Source organism: Pleurodeles waltl, chromosome 3_1, assembly GCF_031143425.1.
Source record: "Pleurodeles waltl isolate 20211129_DDA chromosome 3_1, aPleWal1.hap1.20221129, whole genome shotgun sequence".
Lineage (NCBI taxonomy): Eukaryota > Metazoa > Chordata > Amphibia > Caudata > Salamandridae > Pleurodeles > Pleurodeles waltl.
Window position 1 is genome coordinate 1,011,639,836 of NC_090440.1, and position 23,632 is coordinate 1,011,663,467.

At 44.4% G+C, this 23,632-nt stretch overlaps 1 protein-coding gene across 2 annotated transcripts in view; it reads right to left on the bottom strand.

Moving 5' to 3' along the window:
• Positions 1 to 23,632, bottom strand: part of LOC138284925 (dipeptidyl peptidase 4-like) — a 497,709-nt gene that overhangs the window by 236,630 nt on the left and 237,447 nt on the right. The gene's annotated exons all lie outside the window — the stretch shown is intronic.

Genomic DNA, 23,632 nt, shown 5'->3' on the forward strand with positions numbered 1-23,632 from the left:
TTTTTTTAAATGTTGTCATTTTTTTAAATGCATATGACTTTTGTGTAAAATGACACACAGTTGAAAGGCAAATGCTCTTTTTCCAGCGGGAAAAACACAATTCCCTATGAACAGAACTCTTTTCGTACATTACCACCAGGTTTGTGGGCGGTCCACTCCTCTTCCCTCCCTGAAAGGGTGGTCATACAAGCCCTATGCTGGTCGTCTTCATCCCTTGTGTGTGGCCTACTGCTGTGTAAGTCTATGCACTCACGATGTAAAATCAACCACTAGTAAATATGCAATCGTTGTGTAAAATGAACCACTAATAAAACCATTTATGCTCGCTAATGATCCTTTTGTCCATAGCCTTGAGGCTTTAATGGAGTAATTTACCACAGTAAACCGATCTAAACGGCTTTGTGAACCATGCTCGGGATGTGTTGGAGGGTTGGACATTTACATAGCACTGTTATTGTTTCCATTACATCAATAATTTTTCAAGCAATTACGCACAATTTGTACTTACAATTTAAGGCACAGGTCGATAATGTGATGCACCCTAGTTAGAGCTCAGATCTCAAAGTTCCACAGTTAATATCAGCCCCACATTGCCCACACAGGTACAAGTGGGAAACTGAACATTTTATTAAGGTAGTAAACGTGAGCTGGTAAACGTTTCAGGATAATGTACATTAGTGGTACGGGGATATTCTGCTCTTCCTTTGGTCCAAAGATCCAAATGACTGGAGCATCTTGTAGTTTCTAATTGGAGGCAGATCAAATGCAAGCATAAGTGAATGAGCATATCTGGTGTGAGGCAGAGATATGGATCTAACTCCTGGCTGGGTAGCATCAGAAGGCCTGTCTTCTCATTGGTATTTACATCAATGTGATGGTTCTAATGTTACTCTGACTTTCCATGGTGATTATTTTTTCATCTGAGCAAAGTGGAGCACCAGAACCGTCTTAAAGATGATGGCTGTGCTTCTTTAGTCCTTTGATGAGAGGCAGGGGATGTCCAAGCAACATCAATTTAGAAGGATGCCACCATGTGAGAAAGAAATGTCCAGGACTTTGATGGTGGCTATTAATTCTCAGTCAGAAAAGTGGTGTTTCATTCCGTGTGGAAGGGAGAGCGGGTACCAGATAGTTTAAGTAATGTGTTAAGTCCTCATTAGATATTAATATTTTTATTGACATAGACATGATGGGTGCATAATCTTGACTCTTCAGCTCTCACGTGATGCAGTAACTTTTAGAAAAAGCCCGACTCTTGTTCTTCATTAGTATAATCCATTTATTGATATTTTGATATGTTATTCTTATAATCTCTCCTAAGGTCTCCCAAAGGCCCAGATTTAAGAGGGCCTAGCGCCATATATCGCCACACTAGCATCATTTTTTTATGCTAATGTGGCAATGTTATGGCAAAAATGTTGCGCCATATTTACAAAGTGGCGCAATGCAGACATTGCGCACTTTGTAACCCCTTGTGCCACATTATGCCTGCACCAGGAATAATGTATGCAAGGGGGGTGTTCCCTCGTTAGGGAGGGGGGCTGGAAAAATGGCACAATGTAATCTAAAAGACTTCTTTGCGCCATTTTTAGTTTTTTTTTTTAATGCCTGCACAGAGCAGGTGTTAAAAGGAGGCACACCATTGTTTTTAATGGGCCTCAATGTGCTTTGCAGGATTAGAGTCAACATTTTTGGGGCTAATCCTGGAAAGCCCCAAGCTAGCACCATAAATTTTGAAGCTAGTTCCCTAACTCCTGCCATGGTGCGCCGTATATTAATATACATACAAAATATGGTGCACACATGGTGGCGTTGGGGGGCTGGCTCTACAGGGCACAAGAAAAGTGGCGCTGCATTGGATGCAGCGCCACTTTTCTTAAATCAAGCCCAAAGTTTGACAGTTATGGCGCTGATTTTTATTAACGTATCAAAAACATTCTGCAACTTAGATATGAATATGCAATGAGGAGTGATTTACATGGGAAAAATAAGGGTGGAGATTTGGGCGGAGTGAAAAGCATTTTTTTAACAACACGTGGGGGCATTTGTATAAAAAGATTCTGCATTTACAAACGGTGTGAATTGCTAAGTTTGACCATTTGCGAATGCAAAATAGCCTTTCCAAATGTATAAAGGGCACTGGCAGTCCCATTTTAGGGAATCACTATTTTTTACAATTTTCTAAAATTGTTACTTTAAACAGGGATCACAATTCGCGATTCCCTTAATCAGAAATTTCAAATAGGTATTTCCTAATTGTGATTCCCTAAGCACATGTATCAAGCATTTCTTACATGCAAAGTGGACATTTAGCAAATGCTATTACTATTGACGCCAAATTGATGGTAACCATGTGGAATTTTAAAAAATGCATTAAAAATTTATTTTTCAAAGTGCCATGTAGCGCACACATGCCACAAGAGCATTTGTACACTTTACATGTGCACAATTTATTTTAGGGGTGCATCAAAGAGGGTCTTAGGCCCGTAGGCACCCTTGCATTTTCTAATTTGTGATTTCCTAATAGCGATTGCTACTCTGTATGAATCACTATTGGGGAATCGCTGTTTTATTACATACCATTCTGCATTTCCTAAATAGCAATTACATAAAATTTGCTATTTAGGGAATGCAAAATGGAGCTATGTTAGATATGGCCCTAACACTTTATCACTGTGCAATTATGCATGAAGCTACTGAGACATTTTGGCCATCTGTATTATTTGTATTTGTGCATGTGCAAGGAGATGTATTTAGCAACATCTTTCAAATGTGTGAAGATTGCTTTTTTTGACTTTTTATTATCAGCAATAATGGATACCATGTGCAGTCTCCGAAAGGAACCTGGAGAATGACATACTAAGATTTGTTCTTGTTGACAGGCAGAAATTACGCCAGGCCTCATCTTTTTTTAAATCAATATTTTTCCTGTTTTCCTGCCATTTGTAATTCTATTAAATACAGCAAGTAAGGAAATTGGGTTACCGGTTGGAGGGAGTGAAATCCTACTCAAGCAGCAACCATAATTTCTGTCCAGGACAAGTCACAAGCAAGTCTCAAATTAAACTGTACTTGACCGCCTTGTAGCTTGACACAAAGCACTCAGGCTTAACTTAGAGGCAATGCATAAGGTATTTATGCAGCACTTCAAAAAGCAATAAAGTGAAAAACCAACACAAGAAAAATCCCACAAAAATTTAGAGAAACAGATTTAATTTTAATAAATTATTTGAGACCAGAATAAAAAAGAAATTCAATCAGTAGAATCAGAGACATGCAATTTTAAAGATTTAAATTAAAATAGCACCTAAAAGGACAAAGCACAAACTGTGATTATCTGGTCATGCCAGACGGTGACAAAGTCACAAGTTCAGGTGGCCTACGATGGAGCATGGGCAGGATACAGGGACCAAGTTAGGCCTGCTGAACAAAGAACCTTAAATACTTTTTGTAGAGCGTTGCGAGATCCTGTGTAGAGGATACGTCATACAGCAGCAATTCTGGGGAGCTACAGGGCTGCAATGTAAGGTCCTGCATTGAGGATGCATCGCATAGCTATCATTCAAGGAGCTGCGGGCTGCAATGCAAGTTATTATGGTTGGGTAGGCATTGCACTGTGGTGATGCTGAAGAGCTGCGGACTTGTGTCTAGGATGCGCTGTGCTGCATTGGTTCTGCTTGAACCACAGCTGAGCTGGCAGAGTACTTTCAGGCCCACTTTCAAGAGTACAGGACTGGTTTAGCACCACTTGAGGGCCAATGCTCACAGTGGATAGAGTACAGGTGCTGGGTTCAAGGTGGTTGGAGCCTTTCCTGTCCCTGAGGCTCTTATCAGAAGGCCAGCCAACTAGACCCTGGAGTCACTTTGGTGTTCAAGATGCAGGTCCAGTTCCTTTCACTCAAGCAGCAGGGCAGCAGAATAATAGGGCAGCAGCATTATGGAGGCCAGAGGTGTGAGGAATTGGGTCTGATTATTCAGTATTTATACTTGGTACCAGCTTTAAAGTAGGAGAAAGTTCTGGAGGTTTCCACCCCAGAGGTGTTTGGAATTTATTGCCTCCCTGTCCTGGCCTCAGCTTGTCCTGGGGCAAAAAAGACTACTGTCAAATCCCGTGTGACTGTGCTGGAGCAGTGCCTTTGTGATGTGTGAGTGCAGTAGGTGACAGCTCTCCCCCCCTCATCAAGTCAGAGTCGGCCCATCCTCCCAAAATCTAGATGCCCTTGTTTCACTGTCTGGGAGCAATATTCAAAAAACAACTGCCAACTATACCTAGGCATTTTACCTAAGATAAAGGCATTAAATAGTTAGGACAACAAAATGCCAACTTCCTAAAAGTGACAGTTTCAGAATTGTGGCCTACAATTCGATTTTACCATTAAATAGAGTTTTAGACTTCAAACTCAACATCCCTACCTGCTCCTAGCTGAATGGGACAACATATATTTTTAAAAAAGAGGTTTAAGCCTGGCAAAAATGTATTTTGTCAGGTCAACATGGCAGTTTAAACTGCACACAAGCTGCAATGGTAAGCTTGAGACATGTTTTAAAGTCAACTTTGGTGGGTAGGTCAAGCAATGCTGCAGTACCACTGCTTGCATTTAATTTACAGGACCTGGTACAAGTAGTACCACTTTACTAACTACATTAAGCAATATAAATGTGCCAGTTGGGTGTAAGCCAACGTTACCCTGTTTTAGAGTGTCAGCACATGCACTTTAGCACTGGACATCAAAAGGTCAACAAAAACAAGATCAGCAAAAAACGGATGAACAAGGCAATATATTCGAGGGAAGACCACCCTAAGGCTGACAGGTCTAACAAGTCGTAATGCTATCAACCTAATGGGGTACTAGTCAGTTTTAAAGCTACAAAAACAATGAAGTACATTGATGTAAAGTATTTGAAGAACAAAAATAAATGTTGTAGAACTCCAAGTGGTGGCTAAGAAAATAAACATGCATGATTTATTTAGTCACCCTATGTTGCTGCAATCCCCAATTTTATGACAACGTTGAAATTTAATTTATAGTCCCTTCAGTGTGTTCTTGTTTATATTTAAAGACCCCAAAAGTGTCTTCTAAAGATTTACCATGAATATAAGTAATTATTGCTTCATCTTTCCTTCATTTCAGATGTAACTTTATATGAGGAAAATATAATGTTATTGAAATTTGGAGCTAAACTACTTTTCAGTAAAGTGTACCCCCCTCCAAAATGATGCATGTGTAAGTCACTTTTAATCTAAAACTGCATTTTTCCATTCTCCTTTTCTCTCGTTTTTCCTTCTGCTCTCTCGTCCTTTCTCTTCGGCCCCTTTTCTCCTCTTTTCTCTAACTATATCTCTGCGACTTCCTGTCTGAATCCTCCTTTTTCACTTGATATTGCTCTCGTCTTCACCCCTCATTCTTTCATCTATCACTCTCTTATCTTTGTGCTTCCTCCCCTTCCTTGCATATTTTATTAATACCTTCATTCCACTCTTTCTTCTACTCTTCACCTCATTCCTACTCCTCCTTTCTCACCCTACCTTTAAATTGTCTCTCTTCTCTCTTACATCTCCATCTCCTTTCGAATGGTCCAAAGGTACACATGCAAAAGTCAGGTAGAGACAACTCAGCAAGAAAGCCAGACAATCATTGTTACCCTCATACAGACGTTCATTCTTACATTCATACTGTTCATATGTCATAATGAGCGATCAGTCAGAGAACTCAGTGGCAAAGAGTATAGCCTTGTGACGGGGGTCAAACACCTGGTGCATGCATTTAAGGGCATTGCTTTCCAACCCTTTACTGCACAAAATCCTTAAACAAAACACCAGTGCTGCCACAAGGAAACCATTAGATGAATATGAATATGAATTTCAAAGAATGAAACCAGAAGCAGAACTAATTAAGAGGATGTGTGCGGCTCTCCTTGGGCACAAGTGCATCACATGCGTACATTTCAGAGTAGATGGCAATACAAAAGGGGTGCTGGAAGGGGGCACAACTGATATTTCACAGGGATGTATTGTTTGATTGAATAGCGTTCTCATATCCTCTCAGTGTGAAATTGATTCGTATTTAGTTACATTTTATCTCTTGCTCACTGTCCCTCTTTTCCTTCTCACCACTTTCTTTCTCACCACTTTTTACTCTCAATCTCCTCTCTCAGCTGCTTCTTTAGCCTTTCATTTTTAATCCCTTTCTGGCATGGCACTGAGGGAAACTGACAGCAGCTTACTTATTTGTCCATGTAAAATTATGTCCACACAGAATGCAAGTGTTTTTTTTCACACTGCCTCTAAACGGTCTGTGCCATTAAACCACTGAGCTTTGCTAAAAAAAAAAAACAACAACAAAAAAACACAAATAATCATTTAACACAACTTGGATTTTTTCGGCCCGTGTTTCATGTGAGACTGGCAGCAGGCCCTACAGGGCACACCTCCAATCAGATTTATTGCGCAGGATCAATGGGCCTTGCACGGTGAACCACTACTAGATGCAAGCTGTCCAAACCCCCAGGCAGCCCTGATAAAGCAAACGAGATGGAATGAACTATTCATCAGAGGCTCAGCTTAGAGTAACATTGATGCAGGGCCGTAGAGTGGCGCCCTCACACACATGCCACTGATCCTGCCTTCGTGATCCTGAGTGCCGGTATACTCCTTGAAGAAGGAAAAGCTCCGGTCCTCAAGCGCAGTAAATTGAAAAGTGCTGGCACTTACCACAAGTGAGTACCAGCTCATATAAAGCACTGGCAATGACCCAGTAGGAACAGATCTTCTGATAGCCTAGTATATCTTAAGTTCCTATCTTATTGGATGCTAAACTGGTAAGCCTCTTCACAAAGGGCCTGATTCACAAAGGTAAAATTACACATTTTGGTAAGTTTACTACTGTTTTGTTATCCACAAACTATGATTGTAATGTTACTACTGGTAATTTAGCGACTGTGCTGGTGGTTAAGTCTCCACTGTCATAAAATTACTAGTAGAAAATACACTCATAGGTTGTGACTACCAAAACAGTAGTGCACTTACAACAAAGTGTGAGTTTGCCTTTGTAAATCAGGCCATTTGTGAAGTGGTTTACTTCAAAGTTTTATTGAGAAATTCATTTATGGTGATTGCCCTACTTCGGTACTTCATTTATGCTCAAATGACAGAGATGACAAGTTTTGTCTTTTGCCAGATGTGCAACATTACAAAATATGTGGGACTTGATGGACATTAGTTATATATCAGCTATAAACAGTAACTTTAAAGACGTACAAGTCCAGTTCTAGGAGTTTTGAGTGGAATAGTGTATAGAGAATTAAGACATTGTATCTAAATCTTTATGTCATAGCACTGCACAGTCATAATGTATTGAGAAAATGTGCATTTAAAGGAATATGTGCCAAAGGTTGTCTTTGGACATGTGGCATTTGCTGTCTATCTATATTAAAATACTTTCAGAGCCCATCTCTGGAAATATGTTGAATTTAGTACTAATCAATAAGAAACAAAGGGCCCAATTAGGTTTTATTGGATGGAGTATTCTCCGTCGGCCTGGCAGAGGATATGATAACCACCAGGCTGTGGCTACTCCACCTGTCAAATTTAGAATTTAATGCTAAGCTGGTGGTCATTTCAAAAGCATTGGCAAGAACTGCCATCACAGCGGATCCTGTCAATGTTTTTTTAAGTGTGATATTAAGTGTGATGGACGGCTCCATCAACATTTTGACAGAGCAGTCCGTCAAACTTTTTTTTTATTTTTTAAACGGAATTCTTTCTCATGGCGAGGGGAGCACTTAGTACTTTTCACTGCCCCTTACCACCAGGGTTTTCATGGCAGTGACAGGCAGTGGAAACTGACTTGTAATTCCACCCATCTAAATTAGGTGGATAGACATAGAGGTCATCCTCCGCCACCCCTTACTCTGTCAGGCCATCAGAGGAGTGTAACCATGGTGGAGACGGAACACTCTTTGCTGTTGTTGCACCAGTAATCCGCCCACTTCTAAATATGGTGAGTGGACCATTAGCATGACGGTAAGGATACTCCTTCCCACCAAGATATATATTGGGCCCGAGTCCAAAACATTTCCACATTCAATCAGGTGTTTACCATTCTTTGCAGAATTTTATTTATAATTTATGCTCTCCCATGCACTCAGTGAGAATGTTTCACAGCAGCATCAAAGGAGATTGGCTGAATTCAATTGGAGCAAACACATGCTCTTATTTTTCGCTTGCCTAAACACAGTGTGAGCATTTGCTTTGCAACTACAAACCGATTGCTAAAATGTTTACATTTGCATTTTCTGGAGACGACTGTGGTTCAGCAGTGCAAGAAGGAATACTGTGTTTTAAGTGTAGCTGCATCAACATTTTATTTAAAGCAATGACACCATGTAAACTATATAAATACGTAGGATTTTATAAACTTCTGTACATGGCAGACAAGTAAAATATGTTTAAATACTTGAATGGTTGTCTAAACAAAATGTGTAAAAACCCAAAAGACCTTTCAGCATCATAAGTCATACTGGATATGCATGGTTTTGGGGAACGATCGAGGGAACATACATTATGTATGGAATGTTACCCATTTATATTTATGAGCTGGAATTCGTGTGAGTATAAACAATTTACTTTACAAAGCATATGTTTCTTGCTTGGCAGATACGTGTGAATAGACAGGGAAGCATTTTAGAGATCTCCACTTATGTCCTATTTTGCAATCACAAGCTGTTGCTCATGGTATATATTAAGTACTTCTTAAATGATCCCAATGGCAGATATTGTGCTACATGCACATAGGCACTTTTCTGCAGATATTATGGGAGCCTGGTGAACCTTTTGATTCCTGTCACGTTGCTTAGACACCAACTTTAGTTTTGAATGGTCCAGAGGTACCTCAGAAGGCACTGCATCATGTTTAAATTCGACATAAAAATTTGTAAGTGGACTGTTTAAACCGTTTAGTAAAAATAAGAATCTCCAGGTGTCAAATTAGAACACCTGCGGGTGATATCCAGCAAAGGTTTGACTGGGATTCAGTCAATCACCTTAATACCTCTTCTCATATGCGGCTTATGTAAATACGCTTTTTTTGTGAAAACAAAACTATATTTGGACTTTTTATGTGTGTTTACACCAATAACTGCCATTGGGTGGCTAGGGAAAATATTCTTGTTTGAATTTGATCTGTCAAAAGGTGCTTACTCCCCAAGTGCTCATAAGGTGTAGTGCACACAAATTCCTCCACACCTCTACTCCAAAATCTCAGTTACGACCTCTGCTCTTGAATCCGAATATTAAGCATGCCTTGAACACAGAAAAGGAGATAGGATGCCAATAGAAAAGTATGGCAGAAGACATGAAAAACATAACAGAAACAGAGTAGAAACAGAAAACTCCCCTGCATTTGGGACAGACGTACAACCCTACTCTGAGTGCACTGGCTACATGGCTATCTGGACCCCTGTTACTGATTTCTGTCCATGAGCGAACATGGATAATGTGCCTGCGCCATGACCTAAAACTGCTTCATGGTTATACGGTCTTGTTGGACCAGAAGGGGTGCACCAAAGCTACCCCTGCCAAGAGTTATGTGACATAAGCATGGTCTTGGCAGCATACACGTTTTGTGTTTTGTAGTAATCAGTAGTGTGAACCTTTTTACCTGTGGTACTGGAGTGGTGCCTACAGCCTACTCATGTAAAGTTTCACTGCTGTGTACTTAACCCACCCTTGGCCTACATGATGACTGTATGTAGCACCATGCAGTGCATGATGCTTGCATGTGCGTGCTGTATTGTATATGTGCCTGTGCTTTGTACATATCATGGAGGCCTGTGGACTCCGTTTGGTAAACCTAGGGCTTAGAAGGGGTAGTTGGAGGTAAGGACTGCAACCCTAGACAGAAGATATGGTTTGCTGACAATCCTACGGGCTGGGATGGGATCATGCATACTGGAGGAGGGGAGCAGAGCACCCTCTGTGCACAAATAAAGGTCTCTTTGATTCAGAAAGAATAACTGACCAGTGGGGTCTGTGCCTATGTAAGGAGAGAGAGGAGGGTAGGACCAGGGCACATCATATAGGAGAGGGCTTAGGCCTTTGACCTTTGTGATGCATATTTCAGGCATAGTTCAGTGGAGGCTGAGAGACAGATATGATCCCTGGTTACTCCCTTGGTCTGTGTCGTGGTTCGATCAGAATTGCAGATATTACTGCTGTGGCAGACTGTCTCTCTAACAAATAACAGGGAAGAGGAGAGGGCACTTCAAACGAGTCAACACCCACAATATGAATTTCAAAGAATCAGACACTAAATCACTGCGTCTGGATGTGGACTACAAAAGTGGAAGCATGCGACCCACACGCTATTCATCAGTATGCAAAGAAGATCACCAATACTTTGAGCGGCTGCGGACAGAACTGGGGTCTAAGTCAACAAATCTCCCTGCTGAGTGATCTGTCAACCCCCAGGAAGTCAAGGCCACTTGCCCAGAGGCTGAGGCTGTAGTTTTCTGCATGCCTACCAAAGCCATCATACTCTGGGAGGAAGTGGAGAACACCTGGAGACAGCAAGGCCCACTGGGGATCATTTTGAGTGGGTCCATGTGATCAAAGTGTGAGACCCCTTGTTCAGATGGGTCCATTGTGAGAATGTGGACCCTCTGTCCCTATTGTTGTCAAGTTGGTGACTACCATATGGTAGGTGGGGGCCGTAATGAAGATTAGGGCAATCGTCTTAGGACAGTGTCTCCAAGTCTCCCTAGAGGATCCCCACCAAAAGGTCTAAAAGAAAGGACCAGCCCTAGAGACCACCACTCATGGAAGCACTTATTGAAAAGCAAGTAAGCTGCAGGGAAACATCTGACACACCCACGGCCATCCGGGGTCTGCGGCGACCCTTTCAAGCCATCTGAAGGAGACCGTGAGATGCTTCGGCCCTGCAGCGTTGAGACTTCAGAGCACCAGAAGACCCGTTCAGGTCCTCCCTGAACTTGCTAGCTAATCTTGTTCAGGAAACACTGTATCAAGGCTGACAGGCCTCTCTGGGACTTGCAGGAGCTTAGGTGCTGCTTAATTGGCTCTTTAGGGCACAACACGTTTTTTTGATTGTCAACTAACAGGGGCCACACTTAAAAATGCTTCCATTGCTGAATGGAGAATAATCAACTCCATTAGAAGGGAAGGGGGGACTCAGAGACACTGCCCAGGATCATGCTAGAGTGGCGAACTTAAGACACTATGGGCGAGATGCACAAAGCCGTTTTCCATTACTTGAAGGTCCAAATTGGTATTTCGGGCTGTTAAGAAATTAAAAATGGGCTTTTCTTATGTACAAAGGTGCTTAGGGAATCGCATGTAGAGATTTCCTGTTTGCGATTCCTATTCTGATTTACCATGCATTTCCTAAATGCGACTTGGGCATTTAGGGGATGCAATTACCATTGACTTGAAGTTGATGGTAACCAGGTGCAATTTTAAAACAAATGTACCTCAAAGTGCTTTTTTTAATTTCAATACAGCACACACATGCCCTTTAGGCATCTGTGTGCTCAACAGGTGCACTTCTATTTTTGGGGTGCACCAAGGGGGCCCTTATAACCATTGCCATCCTTGGTTTTGCATTTCCTAAATAGCGATTTCCAAATAGGAAATCACTATTTAGGAAATGCAAAACCGGCCACTGACTCAAATGTAATGGGATTTTTTTAATAGTGATTTCCGGCAATCGGTATCTTTGTCCATTGCATTTTGCATTTCTTAAATAGCAATTTTTATGAAGTCACTATCTAAGAAATGCAAAATAGCATTTTCGTACATCTGACCCTATGGACATTATTCAGTGTGCTGGGTATATACTGTGTATATAGTTTGTGTGATTATATTAAACTCCTCTTTTACTGCAAAAGTGAGCATTTGACTGGGCAATAGGTTTATTGGTATTAAGTACCTCAAGAAGCCTGAATGCTTGGCCTGAGCTACACCAGTGAAGTACTGAAGGGGTATTACTTGGCCCAGTTGTTCAGGATCCATACTAGATCGGGCCCTGGGACAACAGACATAAAAGGCCACAACCGCTTAGGTTGGGCCCAATAACATCTTCCTGTCTTGTGGCACTCTGAAAGGGATTCTGACAGTACCAAATGAAGGGATGCAAAATACATGGATTATTCATGGCAGTAAATATCAAAAGAACAGATTTGTTTAGAAAACGTTTATCTTTCATCCAGCAAAGATTGTATCTGTGATAGCTCTATGAAAAGTTCTAACATAGACGTCCTAATGGATACAATTCAAACTGTGTCTGTACGAACTGAATTTGTGCACAGTGGGAAGAAGCATCTGCTTATGATATCAGATGCTCTTTTTCACATGAATGACTAATGAAAAAACTACTTACTGTTGGCGGAATGTGTCCACTTTAGACATGAATGGAAACTAATCTCACTCTGAAACTATTATTTCAAACTTTGATCCAGAATTATACAATAACATTTTAATTGGTAGTATGGATCTTTAGGGGTACTGTTTAAAAATGACTGAGGCAATAAAACTTAAACTAAGGAAATCATTATGAGACATGGTGTTTCAAACTAACTTGGCACATTGTATAAAAGCAGATTTAGCATAACATGCACCCCAAAATAGTGGTTTCAGGGTTACTTATATAATGTATACCTACAAGTTGAATCCTTTAAGAGATTTAAGAGAAATTGTCATCATTATGCCCATCTGCAGGTAGCAAAGGAGACACAAACAGTGTTAGACAAATACCCTTAGTTGATGCAACTGGTCAGATATTTCATAAGGTATTGCTAAATTGCAAATGGCATGGGATTGGATGGAAGAATAGCATATATGGTTTAATGTTCATACAAGCAGAAACAGTGCAAGCAATATCTCAGCCTGAAATTTATCTGCTGAAAATAGTTGAAATCCTTATACAATGGCACAAGAACCATTATTCATTATTGAAATATGTTGGTAAGTAAAGATCTCAATAGCTCCTGCCCATATGCTGGAGGATCATCTTCCAATAGAACTAATTAAGTTGCCCTCCAGAAGATTGGTTATATTCTCCTGGCTGTAGTGACTGCTTCTGAATCTGCAAGATCTTTGCCACAGCTTATGTGCAAGTGGACATTGGCTCTACTGACTAGTTTGTGTTCCCGGGGAGAATATCGGTGGTTATCAGCTGGGTCACTGTCCTACTTATCCCATGCATCTTCCACTCCTAGGACTACTTGCTTTTCAGGCATATTCAGTTGGAACTCCTAAAATGAGGTATTGTCTGGCTTCCTCTCTGTTCTCAGGAGTGGTCATAAGTCTTTTGAAAGGCATGGCACACAGTTGTTGCTTGAAGTTGTTTTGGGCCCCAGCTCCCTGGGTGCCCTTCATCTCCTGTCTGGTAGAAGGGCAATCATGGTGTTTATGTATTGTCCCTCACTTTGGATGCTTGTTGGTTCTAGGGTCCTCAGAGAAGTGTCAGAGTTTCACCAACTCTCCCTCTTGGATCTTCCCAGTTGCCAGTCAACGAGCAACCCAGAACTAGTCCAGTGTATCCTGCTCAATGCCCGCTCCCTATGCAAACACACCACGGAAATCTGGGATACCATCACTACCTACAGTCCAGCTGTCGCCTTCATGACCGAAACATGGCTAAACCCCTCAACAAACCCTGACATTGCCATGGCCACCCCCGATGGCTACAAGATGATACACCGAGATCGCACCACCAAACACGGTGAGGGCATCATCTTCAAGGAAACCAATCAATGCACCATCACCAACAACGACCCGATGCCCTTCATGGAACACCTCAACTTCCAACTCCAGACCAAAGCCAAAATTATGATGCAAGACACCCTCGTCTATAGACCCCCGGGACCACACCATTGCCAATCTCATCACCCCCCTTGCCATCGACTCCCTCCACTACGAGCCTACTCGACGATCTCAATTTCCACCTCATCAACCGCAATGACACCAACTCTACCTTCCTCCTGGAGAACCTCAACAACATCAGCCTCACCCAATTGGTCACCAAACCCACGCACAAAGCCAGACACACACTTGACACCATCTACACTTCCAGCAATAGAAACAATTTCACCCACGTCACAGAACTCACCTGGAACGACTACAACACCATTTACTTTACCATCTCTGACCCTCATCACACATCTCCAAACACCGCAGCACCCCATACCGTTGCTGTGGCAAGGTAACCGAGACTCTATGGATCCAAGCCTACACACCTCACAACCTGAGCCCACAGCAGCTCTCAACCAGGCTATCTAGAACTTCACCACCTGGATCACCAAATGCACTGACAGAGTCTCCCCGCTGGAACCAGCAAAAACCAACAACACCTCCAAGCAAGCTAGATGGTACACTCCTGAGCTCAGAAATACCAATCACAAATGCCACTGACTGGAGAAGCGCTGGCGCATGACCAAGGACCTCTCTAACAGAGCCGCTCATGAGACAGCCTTCAGCAACAACCACCACCACATCAAGGCAGCCAAGAGAGTAGCATTCACCACCCACATCAACACTGCAGCCAACCACATGAAAGAACTATTCAAAACCATCAAGGAATTCTCCACCCCAAAAGCCACAGAGTCCACCATCCATCCATCCCAGGAACTCTGCGACACCTTCTCAGATTACTTCCACAGCGAGAACAACATCAACCCCCAACCCACCACTTTCAGCCTAGACAACCTCTCTCAACAAGCGGACATCAGCCTTATGATAACCACCTGGTCCTGGATCACCATGCAGACCACCTCAGCCATCATGTCATCCATCCACTCCAGGCTACGCACAAACCCCTGTCCCCACCTGCTCTTCAACCTCAGAACCAACCCTATCAGCACAGAACTAATCTCCATCTCCACTGCAACCTTCCCGAATGGATGGAGGCACGCGGAGGTCAGACCCCTTCTAAAGAAACTCTTTGCCGACCCCAGCGACCTCAGAAATTACAGTCCGATCACCATGCTCCCCTATCCAGCCAAAGTACTTGAGAAAGCCATCAACCAACAGCTCACCGAACACCTAGAACGTAACCACCTTCTTGACTACTCACTATGTGGGCCAACCACAGCATGGAAACCCCAATGATTGTTCCCTCCCCCCCCCCCGGAAGACATCCAGACCTTCCTCAACCAAGAAGGAATGGCAGCCTTAATCCTCCTAGACGTCTCTGCTGCATTTGATAGAGACTCCCAGTGCACTCTCCTCAACAGAACCCCCAACATCTGTATTCAGCAAAACGCCCTCAAGAGGATTGCCTTTCTATTCTCAGGCTGCACTTAGACCCAAATACGATGGGGGGATCATGAGTTCGATCATGAGTTCGATCATGAGTTCTGTGGCATATCTATTTGCTATGGTGGACTCAATAACTGCAGCTCTTCTGGGCTGTCTGAAAACAGATGCAGCTTTTGGCATTTGCAACTGAACAAAGTGAAGGTATAGTAATGAGACATATACTAATTGTGTTTGTTCCCCATTCATTTGAGACTTATCCAACCCATACCAGCACCCACCCTATGACAAACAGCCACTTTACAAGCTATGGGCTATGAGCAAGGTCATACTGGCAGCTGAAGATATCTCTATCATTAGATGTAATTTTCTGAATCCTGCAAAGCTTCTTCATGATGATGAAATGCAACATTTGTGTGAATGGCACAGAATGGTGTACCAAACCAAAACCGGACATAAAAAAAACCTCTCAAAATGGCTGATCTGATATCATTTGTGGATGGTTCTTGTCTGAGACACCTTTGTGGAGCACTGAAAGTTCCCTACAAAGTACATTCCATTTCTGGAATTATTGAGGCATCATACCTGCCTAACTTAGGCACAAGTGGCAGGATTGATTGCACTGACAAGCACTAGTTGCCTTTTAGATAATTTGAATGTGATGATTTATACAGACAGCCAGTATGGTTTTAGAGTGGTACATGATTTTGGGTAGTTGTGGTCACAATGGAGTTTTATGACATTCTTTGTTAATTCCATCAGGAATAGTTCCTTTATTCTTTATTGTTTTGGAAGAAATACAACAAACAAAAGAAATTGCAGTGCTCAGTTGTGCTACCCATAAAGCTGTAGATGATTTGGTCATGCCTGAAAACTAGCACATTGACCAAGTGGCAAGATACTGCACACTTGAGAATGCAACTATGATATCAAATGATCAGACTGCAACAGAAAATAAAACCCAACAGATGAACGTTTTGCTGAAAGTGCAGAAAATGTAACTTGTTTCCTGCTAAATCCAAACTAGACTTAATTAAGTGAATAGAGGGAACTCCAGGGGGGTACCAGAGCATGAAAGACAGAAGTGGGATCAAATGGGTTGCAAAAGAAAATACAATGATGCTTTAGTGTATACTGAATATAAATATGTTCTCTCTCGTAATATGCTATATGGAAGGGCCCGCTATTTACATGAACAAGCTCATGTAGAAGGGATATAATAACTAGGATTTTCAGAAAGTACAGATTCATTCCAAAATACAGAAATGCTGCAGTAGATTTGTGACAGAGATGTGTCATTTGTCAGAGAACTATTCAAGGAAAGAGGACTCTGATGATTATGAGTCACAGTGGCAAATCAAAGGGCTCATTATTAGACTACAGACAGACTTCATTGAGATGTCAGTTTACAATGGCCTTAAATATATCCTTGTGATTGCCTTCTTGTTGAGGCCTGCCCTACTCAGAGTTCTGACAGTATGACAGGTGTTACACACTTGTTAAGGGAATTGTTACCACACTTTGGCTTGCCACCCTGTATTGAGACAAATTGTGGAACTCATTATATAAATGAGATTCCTGAATAAAAAAGCAACAGGCCAATGCCAGCTCTTCTTTATGCAGATGACACTGTGCTATTACGAGGACTGCAAGGGGCTAAAAACTTGATTATATCCTTTGTCAACTTTATGGAGGGGCTGGACCTATGGACCCATCTTTTCAAGACACACACAATGATTTGTGGACCTAAGAATAGTAAAATGTACCCCATTTGCATAAGTGGTAAATCCATTCCTAGAGTGAGTCAGTTCTCTTATTTGGGAGTGACGTTTGATGATGTCTGTTCTTGGGCTCTGTGTGTCGCAAGGAAGGTCAGCTGTTACTCTGGCGTAGTTAGAACCACATTTTTTCGCTTCCATCCTGGGGTGGGGGGGCATTATCCTTATTCATCAAATTTGTAGAAGGAAGTGCCTCCCCTCCCAGGTTGATGGCTCAGGGGTTTGGGGTTACAGGGATACCGCAAGAGCTCAAGCTGAAGAGAATATGATTTGTCGATGGCTGCTGGATGTTTCTCTATCCACTCCCCATTTTATAGTTCACCAGGAGCTAGGCCTTGAATATGTTGAGGACCAAATTAGCCTCGCTCCTCTTTTACTATGGTGCTCTATCTGGCTAAACAAAGAGGCTAATGTAAATCATCTTATCATCTCTGACTGCCTCTCGTGTCACCATGATTCTAGAATAACATGGATTAGGTACACCAGAGAGACCACAATGACCTTAGGCTGACCTCATTTTTTTTATAGCTCCACAACTATTGCCAAGAAAGATAAAGGGTGGTCAAAGGATTGCTTTCTGGCTTATAGGCATGATTGCTGAGAAAGGGAGGAGCTAATGAAACCAACCTTTGAAACCATCCTTTATAGACTTTTGCCTTGTTCAAACATTGGATGCTGTAGCCACCTACCTGGTGCCTTTTCACAGTTCCTGGATATGTGTGCTACTAACTCCATTTCTAACTGGCTTAATTAGATTGTTATTGTGTTTCTCGCAGGGTCAATTTGCACCTGCTGATATTTTATTATGTCTATATGATGGAACTTCCCCCAGTCATTACTGCATTTTTAAATTTTTTTGCAAGTTTTATATCCCCTTGACTGGGCAGTACTTGATCCCACTGCTACAAAATCAAAAGATTGTGGGATATAGAGTTGGCCTCATTTATCTTCAGCAGCTTGAGTGTCACTAGGTATGCAAAGTGGTCAGTACTTTCTTAAAAAATGTGTTACAGTTAGGAAAATCAATGTTATTTTAGAAATACTCATCACTGGGATTGATTTATTTGAGCTTGCTGTTGTTTCTTAAGTATGAAATTGGTTTTTGATAACATGATGAATTTCCAGATGAACTAACTGCTCTTTTATTTCCCTTATGATCATTGTTATTTTTATGCTGCAACCTGACACACATTTTAATGTGTTTTCACTTTTAATCTCTTTATTCTCTCTTATCATTGTTATTGTATATTGTATTTTATGATGTGTTCTTTTATGATCCATTCTTATGTGATCGAATTAAGTAAATTGATAGATGGATGGATTGATTCAGAAACCTACATTGATTTATACAACTCTATAGACTGATTAAAGGTTCCATTGTAATCATCCTCCTCAATCGTCTGGCATTATGAAGGAGATTAATGGATCCATAAAAAAGCTACCTTAAGTGTGTGCACCCACTAGTCTGAAATGGCCAGATGCTCTTCTTCTTGTCCTGATGATCATTGTAAGTACTGTGGACAAAAGTACTGGCTTCTCACCTCGTGAAGTGGTAATGGGCAGAGCGGCACAATTGGCCTACATACTTTCAGTAGCACTTGTATCAATAACTGCCGACATCATGTTAGATTATTGCAAAGGTTTGTCTGATATCGTCTCTCATCAGGTGAATTTGGTAACAGCACAATCAAAAGAAACCCAGTGACACCCCTGGCAACAGATAATGTGCTGAGAGTATAATGGTGTTGCTTACACCGTAATGATTTTGCATAACTTGATCATTTCTTATGCAAGACAACTGAATAAAAACTCCAGATTTAAGGGGTGAGATAGAGCTCTTTCTCATGCCACTAGGGATGCTGTACGCTTTCCAATAGAATTTGCTGCTCACTCGGTACTTATAAACTTTCTGATTTTTGCAGTTGATTTGTATTGCTCTATTTTCTGTGAGACTTTACAGCAACAACTTTATTGATTTGAATTTAGGATTTCTGTACCTGTTGGAAAATGGGTTATTGGTAAGGACAGGTAGGTACCTACACTTAGCAATAGGCCACTAACCTCCACTTAGGTCCAGTTAGGTCTTAGTAAATTAAACCCAGCTCAACCCTCGGTAGCTTGGCAACAAGCGACAAGGCTTAACTTAGGAGACAGAGGTGGTCATTCTGACCTCGGCGGTAAAAGGCGCCTACCGCCGGTCAGAAATCCTCCATAATCCCGCCGCGGTCGCGGAAACCCGCCACGGTCATTCTGACCCGCAGCAGCCAAACCTCTGAAAATCCGACAGCCACAACAGACCGCCAGACCAGCGGTCGGCGGAAAAGTGGAGGTGACAAAACCTCCACCGTCACGCCAACAGAAATACGCCCATGCCATTACGACCCACGAATCCACGCGGCGGTCTTTCAAACGCGGTTTTCCATTGGCGGGACACACCGCCGCGGTCAGAATACACACAAACGAACAAAACTCAGCCACATTGGCCGAATTGAATTCCACACACCTGATACACATACACACACCACTCCCACACACACAATACAATATAAAACACACACCCACATCACCCACAAACCCCTACGACCAAAAATTCAGAAAGAAGGCCAGAGCGAGACACCACCATCCACAAACTAGCAGCCACAGCCACTCAACACCATCACCCACACAATATCCACACACAAAACAACACACACCACCACACTCAACACACTTAACTACACATACTCCACCCCACACATCATACACACCACCCCATGGCACCCCAAAGACACCCCCGCTTCTCAGACAAAGAACTCAGGGTCATGGTGGAGGAAATCGTTCGGGTAGAGCCCCAGCTGTTCGGCACACAGATCCAATACACCAGCATTGCCCGGAGGATGGAGCTATGGCAGAGGATTGTCGACAGGGTCAACGCTGTGGGACAGCACCCCAGAAATCGGGAAGACATCAGGAAGCGATGGAACGACCTACGGGGGAAGGTGCGTTCCATGGTATCCAGGCACAACATCGCCGTGCAGAAGACTGGCGGAGGACCCCCACCTCAACCCCCACAATTTACAACATGGGAGGAGGAAGTCTTGAACATCCTGCATCCTGACGGCCTCGCAGGAGTCGGCGGAGGAATGGATACTGGTAAGTTGAAGCTTCACTACTGCTTCCCCCCCACCTGCATGCCAAATCATACCCCAACCCTCACCCCCATCCTCGAACCCCACCCTCACCCCCACCCCCATCCTCACTCCCACCACCATCCTCACCCCCACCACCATCCTCACCCCCACCCCCAGCACACCTATTCCCTGCCAATGTCTCACATCACAACCCACACATCCCAAAACCTAGGCCTGCATGCGTCCACTAAGCATGGACACCCCTCACCAAAGCATGCCCAATGCATATACACATCCCCCCCACAAGCCACCCTCACCAAAGCCCCCACACACGAATGCCAGCACTTGGGGACACGGGAACCCACAGATACACCCATATGCCACACATTGAAACTATAACCATACCTCTATACCCCTGCAGGACCCGACCGTCAACACACCGCCGCGGAGGGCCCAGAATTCTCCACACCCCCCACCCAAGAGGCCGTCAGCGATGACAGCAGCTCTGTCGACCTGGACACCGATGACCAGCCCGGACCATCGGGGACCTCTGGACAGTCCGTTCCCCTCACACAGGCACAGGCCACTACAGACCCAAACCCCTCTGGGAACACCAGCACAGCTCCCACCCAGCGGGCCCATGCCTCTGTCTCCAGGGCGCGTCAATCTGCGGTGTGTCTACCACTACAGGGCACCCAGGATAACCCACCACCCCAACAACAACAGGGACCTGGGGGCAGTGGTAGTGGGCACACCGGCCAGGGGGCAGAGGCCCAGGGAAACAGGGCAACTCGGAGGGCAGCTGTGCGACAGGGGGGGGACGGGCCCAGGGAACCCACTCTCCACGAGGCCCTCACCACCATCATGGGAGCATACAACCGCTCCCAGGAGACGATGGCGACGGTACTGGCCCGGTTCCAGGAGATCCAGGTACTGCAGGAGGAACACTATCGGGGGTACAGGGAGGACATCAGAGCCCTCACCTCCACCCTGGTTACCATGGTCGGGCTGCTGCAGGACCTCATCAACACCAGGACGGACACTCAACACCAACAAAGGGCCCCTGCCACTAGCCTGGACCAAGAACAGCCAACCACCTCCGCCGGCGCTAGTGGACAGGAGGCCCCCGCACAACAGCAGCCCACCAGACCCCCACCTCCTGCAGGAGAAGAACCACCCCGCAAGAGGGCCCTGAGATCTCGCAAGAAGACAGAGTAGGATGTCAAGACCCCCGCCAGCAAAGGATACCACCTGATGTCATCCCACTGTCCCACATTGTCACCCTGTCCATCCTTGAACTGCCCATGCTCCATCTCTCCACAGGCCTCTGGACAATGCACCTGTGTGACTGTTACTCTGGACTCTGCCATGGACATTCCTTCACCATAGCCCCCACCCACTTGAAACCACCCATCCCATTTTGAGCACTGAAATAAACACCTATTTTGCACAAAACTATCTGGAGTCTGGCTGTGATTTCAAAATATTGTAATTGACATGACAGTGCAAATATGTCCTTGTACATAGTGAAGTCAACAAACAGCTGCCACAAAGCTGTAGTCCATGGGGAAACGAAGCACAGGACTCGTAGTGGGGACCCCAGATCTGAAATAGGGAGGGAAAAGCCACAACTCAGTCATCATACACTGGGGCAAATAGACAGGCAGCAGAGATGCAGGAGAGTAGTTCAGATTTACTAAATTATCTTTGAATTGTTACCTGTGTCCTATTGGAAGTACTGTTCAATGATTCTGTCCCTGTTGTCTGTTTCAGCCCCGTCGTCTTCCTCCTCGTCACTCTCCACAGGTTCCACCGCTGCCACAACACCACCGTCTCGACCATCCTCCTGCAGGAAAGGCACCTGGCGGCGCAAAGCCAGGTTGTGAAGCATGCAGCAGGCCACGATGATGTGACACACCTTCTTAGGTGAGTACATTAGGGATCCACCTGTCATATGCAGGCACCTAAACCTGGCCTTTAGAAGGCCAAAGGTGCGTTCGATCACCCTCCTAGTACGCCCATGGGCCTCATTGTACCGTTCCTCTGCCCTGGTCCGGGGATTCCTTACTGGGGTCAGTAGCCACTACAGGTTGGGGTACCCAGAGTCCCCCAATAGCCATACACGGTGTCTCTCTAGCTGTTCCATCACGTAAGGGATGCTGCTATTCCTCAGGATGTAGGCGTCATGCACTGACCCTGGGAATTTGGCATTTACATGCGAGATGTACTGGTCAGCCAAACACACCACCTGGATGTTCATGGAATGGTAACTTTTTCTGTTCCTGTACACCTGCTCCCTGTCTCTTGGGGGAACCAAAGCCACATGGGTCCCAACAATGGCACCAATGACGTTGGGAATATGTCCAAGGGCGTAGAAATCACCCTTCACTGTAGCCAATTCGCCCACCTCAGGGAAAATGATGTAGCTCCTCACGTATTTCATCAGGGCAGACAACACTCTGGATAACACCTTCGAAAACATGGGCTGAGACATCCCAGATGCAATTCCCACTGTTGTCTGAAATGAGCCACTTGCCAAGAAATGGAGTACTGACAGGACCTGCACCAGAGGGGGAATCCCTGTGGGTTGGCGGATGGGGGACATCAGGTCGGGCTCCAGCTGGGCACACAGTTCATGTATAGTGGCACGGTCAAGACGGTAGGTCAGGATAATGTGGCGTTCTTCCATTGTCGACAGGTCCACCAGCGGTCGGTACACGGGAGGATTCATCCGTCTCCTCGCCAAACCCAGCGGACGGTGCCTAGGAAGGACAACATGGAGCACACAGTCAAGCAACCCACAGGTACGTACTCACAGCTAGCACAGTAAACAATTCTCTATGCAGTGAATGGCGTGTCTGAGTGGCTATGCAAGGCCTAGGCCTGTGTGACGCAGTTGAAATTGAGCCATGTGGACCCTCGAAATGGCGGCTGCCTGACCTGTGAAGTGTGACAATGGGATGTGAGGCCAATGCGCTGGCGTGGCACACCGCGGTGGTCAGCGGTCGAAGACCGCAGCGCGAAGCCGCATTGGTTAACATTGAAGCCTATGGGTTTCAGGAGCCAATGGCGAAGGGCGCCGGCGGCGGCGGTACGCACCGCCGCGGACGTGACCGCCATTTTCTATCTACTTATCCACTTGCGACTTGAACTTTCACAGGAGAGGACCTATACTGCAAGTGTTGCTGTGACCTCGGTCTGGAAGGGACAATGGCTGCTGCGACTGGGGAAAGGGCCACTGCCTTCACTGGAGAGGAGTTGGAGAAACTTGTGGATGGGGTCCTCCCCCAGTATGCGCTACTCTACGGTCCTCCAGACCAACAAGTGAGTTTAATTCAATATGGATTTGGGGCCACTGGCTGGCTTAGGGCCTGGCGGGGATGGGGGGGCATGTTGGGGCTGGCGGGGGCATGGCGGGGGGCCTGGCGGGGATGGGGGGGCATGTTGGGGCTGGCGGGGGGCCTGGTGGGGAT